The sequence below is a fragment of the Wolffia australiana genome, chromosome 1 (assembly GCF_029677425.1).
Source record: "Wolffia australiana isolate 7733 chromosome 1, ASM2967742v1".
Classification (NCBI taxonomy): domain Eukaryota; kingdom Viridiplantae; phylum Streptophyta; class Magnoliopsida; order Alismatales; family Araceae; genus Wolffia; species Wolffia australiana.
The window spans coordinates 7849192-7860000 of NC_135835.1; the positions used below are offsets into that span (position 1 = coordinate 7849192).

Sequence of the window (10809 nt, forward strand, 5' to 3'; positions counted from 1 at the left end):
ACCCACCTAGCCGCCATGCTGGATTCCACGTCATCACCGTGATATGTCTACCTGCCAAGGGTTTAACTTAATAAGGGTTTAACTTAAAGAGAGAGGCATTCTATAGAGAGAGAGAGGGAGAGAGAGGAGTGCTAGAGAGAGAGAGAGAGAGAGAGGAGAGAGGTGTTCTAGAGAGAGAAAGAGAGGTGTTCTAGAGAGAGAAAGAGAGGTGTTCTAGAGAGAGAAAGAGAGGTGTTCTAGAGAGAGAAAGAGAGGTGTTCTAGAGAAAAATCCCTCTCTCTCTAGAACACCTCTCTTTCTCTCTCTAGAACCTCTCTCTCGCCTTTTCTCTAGAACTCTCTCTCTCTCGTTCTCTTTGCAGGTAGACATATCACGGTGATGACATGGAATCCAGCGTGGCGGCCAGGTGGGTTCCGCCAGGTAAAAATCTGGGCGGAGATCCACCTGGCAGCCATGATGGACTCCACGTCATCACCGGGATATATCGCAGATGACTTAGTGAGTTTGGGATATACCGTGCCAAAAAAAAAGCTAAGGTTAACTCGCAGACTTTGGACATGGTTTGGGATGTACCGTGCTATTAACCCTTTTTATCTTATTTCTTTCACAGCTGGCTGCTGGGCTATTCCTGTATTTCTACTGTAGGTGAAGATCCTTCTGTGGGTTCCGGCATGGCCACATGAAGAGATGACATAATGGTTTTCTTTTTTTATTCGCCGTTCTGTGTAGTTGTAACCCTGCTTGTTATCTCTACGGATGGATAAATTTATCGGCTGTGGTTTTCTGTGTGATTCTTCTGCATGGTTATCTCTGTTTGTGTGTGTTGAATGTATTCAAGAAAGATTCAAGAAGAGAAATGGAGAAGAGAAGAAAAGGGAGCGAGAGTGACACTTGAGAATTCAAGTTTGTCACTCAAATTATATTTTGCAAAAGATCTCCGTACAGTTGCAGTAAGATATGGTAGGTCATAATAATGAACCTACTTGGTTTTAACCTTAGCTTTCTATCTTTCACACTATCTATATTTAATCATCTTTGACTCTCTTTGATAGTGTCTATCTTTAAACGTATATTGAATCCTACCCGCCAATTCTCATAATGAATATAGGTTACATGCTCACGTGTTACTAGTCTAATATTGGTTGGCAATGATGCTGACGCTGTAATTCTGCCAAGTAGAACCCCTTTATACATTCCTTCATGTTCAGGGGCGGCAATAGTTATGTTGAGTTTGTCAATGATGCTTTTAAATCAAAGTGTTCAAAGAGGTTTCGTCAAAAAAATTGCAAGTTGACCATCACTGTTGATGATGTTGGTGTAAATATCTGTGGCGGGTTCAAGAACAAAATGAAATTTGATCTCTAAATGTTTTGTTGTTGCATGCGATACCTAAGTTGCCGCAATATTTTAACAGTGGAGAATAGGCAGTGTGTTGAATGAAATTTAAATTCTTTTTAGAGGATATTGAATCCAAATGACTTGAGATGATGCATTAGACAATGACTCGTAATCAGCTTCTCCAATTGATCTTGCTATTATGGGCTCCATTTTAGAACTCCAAGAAATAAGTTTTTCCAGTATAGACTAAATACGGTCCTTTTGATATTCTATTATCTCCTTCCCTTCCCAATCTGCATCATTGAAATCATTGATAGTTAAGTCTGATTCATGATATCTAAGTAGACCATGAAGGTTACCACCCTTTAAGATAACATAATAAATATTTCAGCACTTTCCAATTATCCAAATTTGGACTTTGTATTTCTTGGCGGGCCTTATTGATAAAAGTAACTATATCAGTTATTGTACGTGTAATGTTCCCACTATAATTCTGTTCTGAGATTCAACCACCAAGTTAATATTGTTAGTAAAAGAATAAGATAATGAATGTGAAACATATATTGGTTTACTGTTTTTCGTATTTGCATGTCGCAGAAAATAATAGATATATTTTGAATGATGAGCAGAAGATCTACAATGATAAATTTATCTCGTAAATGATTCTGTAACTTTTCAATTTCAGGAAAAATTGACACAACTAATTCAAAAGTTATAAACATAATTTAATATAAAAATGAGTTTAATATGATGATGAATAAAGAATACTGAAATTTCTATTTTGAACAAAAATCCGAAAATTTGAAACTTAATCATTTTATTCAACAAGCAATTGGAGCTTGTTGCAGACCATAGATTGATTGATGACCTTACTCTCACGTATACATCTTTGAGTAAGTTTCTATTTTTACAAATTTATTAGATTGAATGCAAATTAAATTTACAACGACAATTAAAATAATTATGCAATTTGCCACCGTCAGCGGGCGGAACGGAACGGGTGCGAACCTGACCCTGTTCTGTTCTGCCCATTCTGTTTCCTCTTTCCTTCTTTTTTTCTTCCTTTTTTCTCCTTTTTTTTGTATTTTTCAAAGGTGAGACCAAGCCAGACTACAAACGATTTTATCTTCTTCCTGGTCTGTTTTTTTAGGGCGCCCCCCTCTTCCTTTATATAGGGGAGAGGTTTGGGCCCCCTAAATGGATGACCAAAAGGGGAGACGAGGTCCATTAAGGGGGCCCTTATAAATTGGGCCCCCCATTACACATAAAAGGGGAAATTAAAGAAGTAAAAAAAGAAAACAAGGGGAGGTAAAGGGATCCCTCCCGTGACGATGATGACGGACGTGCAGACATGTCGCGCACGCAACAAAAACACGATGAGGAGATAAAATGAGAAAGCAGAAAACACTAGAAAGGACGAAGAAATAAAACACGATAAGTCAAGCAATCTGATCCGAGCTTCGACGACGGCGGCAGGTGGCGTGGACGACGTCGTTGATGATATTGGATGGCGTGTACCATCACAGACGTGGCATTCCAAAACCCCAATTGTGGGTTTGGAGAACAGCCAACGGAGAGGCCAAAGGGTAGGCAATGGTGGATGGTTGGTGTCATGCTTGCTATAGGTTACTAACAACTAGTGTAAGTGGGGTGATACGCTCGCTATAGGTGAGCAGTGAGCAAGCAGAGGTGGGGTGATGTACTTACTACAAGCGAGCACATGTTAGATAGACACAGATTAGCTACGTGTAGGAATTGTGCAAGTGGCTGTCTTTGTGCAGAGGTTGCAGTGGCATTGGCGACGATCCATAGGCAGCTTCCAGAGTGAAAGGAAGACAACTCAATTCAAAATTCATTGTTTTCTAGATCCAGGGAAGGGGGCTTTAATAGCTTTCTCCCAAGAGACCTTTTTAGAATTCTTGAGGAGCAGAAATATTGAAAAATACATTAAAAATATCCCATACACTCTGTTCGATTTTGTAATGTCTGCTTTTATTATAATGATTTCCCCATCCATTCCCCATCAAGATGGTTTTGGGGTAAAATGGACTCCATGGAAACAGGTTTTCAAGGAGATTCTATTCCTTGTCTTATTCAGAGAGAACCTTTTGTAAAGAATTCAAGATAGAGGTGAAGAAGAGAGAGAGAGAGAGAGAGAGAGAGAGAGAGAGAGAGAGAGAGAGAGAGAGAGAGAGAGAGAGAGAGAGAGAGAGAGAGAGAGAGAGAGAGAGAGAGAGAGAACAGAGAGAGGACATAAAGATAGTTAATTATGATTTCTGAAATCTCGCCAATCACATATATACTATAAACATGACAGTCTCTTGTTATCTTTTAGTATCAACCATTATAACAGCTCCTCCTATCTAAGGTTTGCCATATTTTACCGAGTTTTGGTAAATCTGGACCTAACCGACACCATCAGTTCGGGTTTCACGGTTTTATCGAAAGGTCGGTATAGGTTTTCGTCTGGACTGCAAACCGGACTGAAAAACAAACCGAGAAATAAACAAGAAAAATATTCATTTTTTCTGTTGAAACCAGGATTTGAACCTTGGTCTCCTCAACCACAACGCCTATACCTTTTAACCAACTCCACCAAAACACTTTCATGAAGAAGTTAAATAAGTGAAATATATAATCAAATGAATATAAATTTATTAAAATTGTAGATCCAAGAGGAAACGGTGTCCCGCCTTTCTGGCTTCTTGCATGGGTCATTGCTCTCCGTTGCCACCTGCATTTTATGTTGCCGCCACTAGTTGCTGCCACTTGCAATAGTGCCACCATCAACGCCATCATCATTATATCTCTTGTCACAACCTCTTGTTGTCCATCCTTCAAAGTATCACCATCTTTTGTCCATGGATTTGAGTGGAGACAAGGTATATCCCATATTTTTTATTTATTTAATTTTATTGATATTGAATGTTGGTAATATTTTTCATTACATAGGTCCCATCAAATCATGCACAAATCGAAACTAATTTGCCAATGACTGAAGATGAGAATTCTCACCGTAAGAGAGTTTTACCTGTCTTGAAATAGTACATAAAAAAGAGTAATGGAGATGATCGATGTAAGCTTCGTAAGGCGAAGGAGTTGATTGTGAAAAAATATAAGACATGCAGCACAATGAGGTTATGGACACACTTGAAAAGGTTTCATGTTGTAGTTCATATGCAACTTAAGCCTTTGTCTAGTCTGAAACCTGTATCAACGTATTTTCACACGATAATAGAATTTACAGGTTGAACACCAGAGCAAAAAAAGCAGAACTATTAGATCTCATCATCAGTACTGATATGATATTCTCGATAATTGAACATCCGAAATTCCAAAAAAATGTGTGAGTACTTTGCACAATGTAATTTGAAGCTACCAAGTGCCAAGCCAATACGACATGCGATAGATGAAAGATTGGAAGAAGATAATCACAGTTTAAAGAGGTTAGCCCAGTTGAAAAAGTCTCAAGTACACTAGACACTGGACTACCACCAACCGTGTGGCTATTTTTGGGATGACAGTTCATTGGATTGATGCGGAATGGAAGTTCTGGGAACGAGCTCTCATTGTAAAGCAATTAATTGGATCACATGAGGGATCATACTTGGCTAAGATATTGCACTTAGTTTTGAAACATTAAAATTTGACTCACAATGTAGTTGAAGTTTTTAGCTTTTTCCTCTTAATCACTAAATAATTAACAATATTTTCCTCCTTTTATAGGTATTTTCCATCACAACTGATAATGCTAGTAATAATACTACTATGGTTGCAACCTTATAAAGGCTACTTAAGAATACTGACTCCAAGTTCAACAAGCAACACCATGCACCATGTATGGCCCATGTTTAAAACTTATCTGTGCAGTGAGGCTTGAAGGAACTAGGTGTTTTATTATAATACAACTTTTATTTCATTGATCTTTGCAAGTTATTCTTTTAAAATTTATAAATTAATTTTTTTTTTTGATATGCAGGGGCCAAAAATATAATTGAAGAGGATACTGAGCAACATGAAAGTACAATTGAAGAAAACATTCCAAGATCATTCAAAGATATTCTCCATAGACTTTGAAAACTAGTCATTGCAGTTGGAGCTTCACCTCAATGACTTCACCACTATCAAAATATATGTGAGAAATTAGGCATGGAAAACTATAATTTACTCATTGAAGATGTCCCTACAAGTGGAACTCAACATATGATATGACTGAAGCAGCTTGGGAGAAAAGAAGAGTATTAGAGAAGATGGCGAGTGACTATCTCAACACCAACAAAGTGAACTTTTCCATCATTGATGAAGAGTGGGATCTCCTAAAGTGATGGGGGACCATCCAGCTGGGACGGGATGGGTCCAACCACGCCGGGCTGCTCGTGCCGATGCTCGCCACAAGGGGTTTAAGTACTCCGCGTAAGCATCCTCTATCTTTGTATTTTATTTGCTTTGTCTTGTTGTAATTTTTGTTCTTGGATTTTACAGATTGGGCCGGTGTTTTGGGCCTCGTCCATGTTATGTTTTTCCTTTTGCTTGTAACCGTTGAAGAGAGGCCAAACCACGTCTCGCAACGGTTCATCCTCTCCACGACCTCACTTGGCACCTATCCTCATTATATAAGGGGATAGAATGACCAAGTGAAGGCAGGCAATTGTTGAAGAAAATTTGAAAGTTGTCTCCTCGTTCTATCTAGCGTAGATAGGAATTAGAGTGTAGGGAGAAGTGGCTATTCTCGCTCCACGTTGAGACTACTCCGTGGATTAGAGCCCGCGCCTTCACATCGAGACTACTCCGTGATGTCGTGTTCAACCGTCCTCGTCGAGACTACTCCGAGGCCGAGGGTTAAAGATTCAAGAATCGTCCTCTCTTAGAGCATTAAGGCTTCCTCGTCAAGACCACTCTGAGGTTGTCTTGAGGATTCAAGAAGGGCCAACGTTGGGGTGTCATTGCCAGCCATTCCTCATCGAGACCACTCCAGGAACGTGCCGTCGACATCAACCGCCAGGATCCAACCATCTTTCCTGCAAGAATCCTCCAACAGATCAAGAAGCCGCCATTTCTCGTGGGTTCTTGGGTGGTTATTCTTCAAGAAACCGCCACCCTCTTGGCATTCTTGACCAACTACCGCACAAGAACCACCAAGATTTTAAGAAACCGCCATCTTCTTGGTGTTCTTGATCAACTACCGCACAAGAACCATCAAGATTTCAAGAAACCGCCACCCTCTTGGCGTTCTTGATCATCTACCGCACAAGAAGCTCCAAGAATCGACGCAAGCCACCATCCGGAGGTGTTCTTGGGGTGGTTACAAGCCAAGAACCCATCCTCCGCCCCTGTTGTGCCACCTCCACCGACGCCGGTGCCCACGCCTCGCCCACTACATGCTCGTCGGAACTCAGGGCCTCCCCGCTCTTTCCTGTTCCGTGCTGAGTCGACCAACAGCACACCGGCTCCTCTCCGTTGTTGTCTCACCGTCAACGGAATCTCCCATCGCCTTCGGCTTCATCGAGACATCATTTCCTGCCGTGGACTCCATCAATTCAGGTATCTCCTCGTCTTCCCCATCAAATTTTTAGTATCGTTATCTGTTGCAGTGTCGTCTCCCACTGTCTCTTCCTCTTCCTTGGATTACTACAATAATTGCTATAGGATAACCACCGTGTCGAGAAATAGGACTTCTTTGCGGTAGAAGGTTACTCGTTGATCCTTAGACTTGGGACAACTCAGGGCCGTCAAACGCCCCTCACTCGTAGACGTCGTATTTGGTCTTGAAGGGTCATTGGGAGTTTAATCAGATAAATATCTTTCTTAGTGGACATCATTGATCTTCCCTCCTCATTTGTAGTCGTCACTTATTGCTCACCAAGGGTTTCTAATCGACATTCAGTCCATAACATTAACTACGAATTCACTCACCATTGCTCCTGTGACGTAATACGAGCCGTCCGATCCTGGCACGCTCATTGTATTACATCATAAAGCTTTTTCAGGTGAACTTCAAGCTTTTCATGACATAACTGAGGTAATTTCGAAGTCCAAGTCTGTTACATCATAAACAGTTTTGAGAGCTTATGGATTTCCATCAAGAAAATTGCAAGCATCAATTGAAGGTCTAGACAGCCCTCTTTAAAGTGAAGTAAGGGTAACCCTAAGCTTTGAACAATCAAGGTCACTTAAAAGTGCATTTTCTGCCATGAAGGATAAATTATTAGAGTATGAGTTTCTCTCAAATACTAAGCCTATGCTGCATATTACTACAATGTTGGGCCTAAAAATGAAGTCTGTGTTTATTCCAATAAGTGAGCAGAATTCTTTCATTCAGTCTGTACTTAGGTTGCTTGAAACTTCTTTGTTTGACTTCAAATCCATATTAAGTTATTGAAGATACACCTGTTCCATGTGAAAAATGATCAAAGGTAATTATTGCATTGATGGAGCTAGAGCAAACAAACACTACAATGATACCAATATCTACTAGAAATGAAGTAGATGGTTTTATCTAAGTGACCCTCGCATTGGTGTTAAGGATGATTCACTTGAATGGTGGCATCATATTGGATCTAAAAACTACCCACATCTTGATATCCTTGCAAAAAATTATTATCTACCTGTGCATCAAGTGCTCCATCGGGAGCATCTTTTTATGCAGAGTAAGGAATTGTGACATTTAGAAGAGGAAGGTTATCAGCATAAACAATATCAATTCTGAAGACAATGAAATGTTGGGCTCCTGATGACCATGTGGATGAAAAGGTAATGTAATAAAAAGCAGATGATGATCCAGAGGAACTCAAATGAGTCCAATTTTTATTTGTTTCAGGTGGCATTCTTATCTTTTCAAAAAATATTATTTTGATTTATGTCCTCTTACTCGTATATTATGACGGTTTTGTATGATCTTTCTAGGTTGAGAAGATAGATCATGATATCACATTGGAGTCAAAGCAAGAAAAGGTAATAGCATGATGGAGGACCATCGAGAAGCTCATATTCAAGCTCGACGTCAACTGCAATGTGACGCCCGACCCAACACGAAGAACCCTACCTTCAAGTACACGGCTTGACGACTAATTGGGTAAATTATGCATCTTATTTCAAGTATTTCTTTCTGTGTAAAGATTTTCAAAGGGGGCCACCTGTTTAGGCCTTTGTTTTTATTCTGATGTAATTTTCTTTAATTGACCCATTAGGGGAAGGTCTCTCACTTGGCCCCCTAATGGCCCATTAAGGCATCCACCTATATAAAGAGGAGAATGCCTTAATGGAGAACATATTTGGCATTTGAAAATTTCAGTAGTCGAGTTATTGTGTTTTTTTGTTCCACTTTCTTTTCAATTCTTCTATTGGGTGGGTCCCACAATAGATCTATCGGAGGGAGCAATTACCGGCAACATCCCTGACAAAAGGGAAGCTATCCGACGCAAGAATTGACCCGATTCTTCTCTCCTGCCTGCTTGCCAGTTTGTTCTGATCAATCGTTAAAAATTGCCAGTGTGAGTCGCCCCATCTAATCCCTCGTGATCGACCATACTGTTGTTGAGGAATCTGCTGTGGAATTCAATCCTCGAGAGCCACCACCGGAACTCCGGTCACTATCATCCGAACATCTTTCCTCGGCGAAGAGATTATCCACCCGTGAGTACTCCAGGCTTCTTTTGACTTTCCATCTCCTTAGGAAGCGACGAAGATTATAAACGGTGAAGAAGGCCATCGAAACACCACGTTCGAGGAGTTTTGCGACTGAATTTCTGCCAAGTTACGATTTTCCACTCGATCTTCGATCGGCCATTTCAATTTCGGGAGTGGATACTTTTCTAAACATCATCCACCGATCAAGATCTTTTGGCGGACATGCTCCACTCTTCCGAAGATCTATTTCTTCCTTTAACTCTTGACCGAAGAAAGGACCTGATAATTGTCGGGAACGATTCCGCCTTATGCAACCCCGTTGACATTTTTTCATCGATAGGCCCATAGAAATTTATCGATTGTCCACTATCACTTTCTGCCCTACGGAATTTCTCTCGCCGGTCAAAGATCTGATGACTGCTGGATCAGTTGGATTTCTGGGTTGATCGTTTGACCTTTTTTGTTTACCGTGACAACCTAAGGAATGTCTTCCCTTAGATTGATTATTCCAAGTGCTACAATGACGAGTGGGAATTTCTGTTCCGTTATCCCAAGCGCTTCATCAACGAACGACGTCATCTGTCCAGGTTATTCCTCTCCATTCCTTCATCCCTCTAAATTTTCGGCTTGATTACTTTCTTCAGTGCCAACGAAGTCGCTCCCCTGCAACATAGATTTTTCATAGGATTATCCACTCATTGAGAGTAGGGTTATTTTTTTTCTTGGCGTCAGACTAGAGTTAATAGCGACAAGGATTGTGGATACTTATGGGCAGTGATTGCCTCCCCATCTTCGTAGGTGTTCGAACTGATTTATCAGATCATCGGGAGCTTGCCCAACCCTAGACGTCTCGTGTCACCCCTGTCCACTGATCTATTCGGCGATAATTTGCTATGTTTTGTTTTTTAAAAATATTTGAATCCATCCTTTTACCACATTACATTCGTCTAATTTCTGTGTAGTAGTTCACTTGACGACACTGTCGTACTGTTTTACATCATAGCACATTGGAGTCAAAGCAAGAAATTGTAGGAGCAAGCAAAGATAAGGAGCCACGTGCTGTGGGATCTCTTATAAAAAAAACTTATCATATTTAAGAACTCAATAACTTAGCTTTCCCAGTAATTTTTTTCCTCGTGAAGTTTTGAAATAGAAAAACCTTACATAAATTTTCTTTGATTATGTGGTGAATGAATAGTGAAATGTTTTAATTACAAACTAAAATTGATTGATTCTCTTTTTAATTAATCATTTGACCTTAATTTTGACTTTATTTTTTTAACTTGGATCGGGATTTTTGGTTGGTATTCATGACAGAACTATTACCGAACCGAATGATTTTTGACCAAATCGAGACCGTACAGAAGTTTAGGTATAGGTTTAGGTTTTTGCAAAAAACCGATACCAAGACCGACACCGTCATTCCCTGCTCCTGTCTTTAATCATACCATCTATATTTGATCCTATATGTGAAATCCTGACCGTCTATATTTAATCGTATTCATGTTTAAACCTATATTGAATCCTGACAGATAATCTCATCAGGAGTAAAGGTATGTGTTCAATTCTTACTAGAATATTCTTACTAAAATTCCTATCTGTCGGAGCCCTATGAAGTTCCGGAGACATATCTGATGCGTCTTAGTAGAACTCCTCAACACCGTCTTAGTTGAGGGAGAACTTGAAAAGCTCTATCTCCGGAGGTTTTCATATAGAGGAAGGTTTTTTATTGCTTGGAGAGATCAAAACTGGGAAATGTGATAGACTTGGACTGTCTAAAATTACATCTACCTGGCCTTGGATTTCACCTGGGGAAGAACTGGGTGATACGCTACAGACTTAACC

At 40.1% G+C, this 10809-nt stretch overlaps 1 long non-coding RNA gene across 1 annotated transcript in view; it reads left to right on the plus strand.

Annotated features, from left to right (window-relative positions):
* The first annotated feature begins 8623 nt into the window (after window positions 1-8623).
* The window catches only part of LOC144704325 (uncharacterized), a 3096-nt gene continuing 910 nt past the window's right edge, over window positions 8624-10809 (plus strand). The window contains exon 1 of the long non-coding RNA XR_013581792.1: window positions 8624-9551. This is a non-coding gene — a long non-coding RNA (uncharacterized LOC144704325). The remainder of the gene's footprint in view (window positions 9552-10809) is intronic.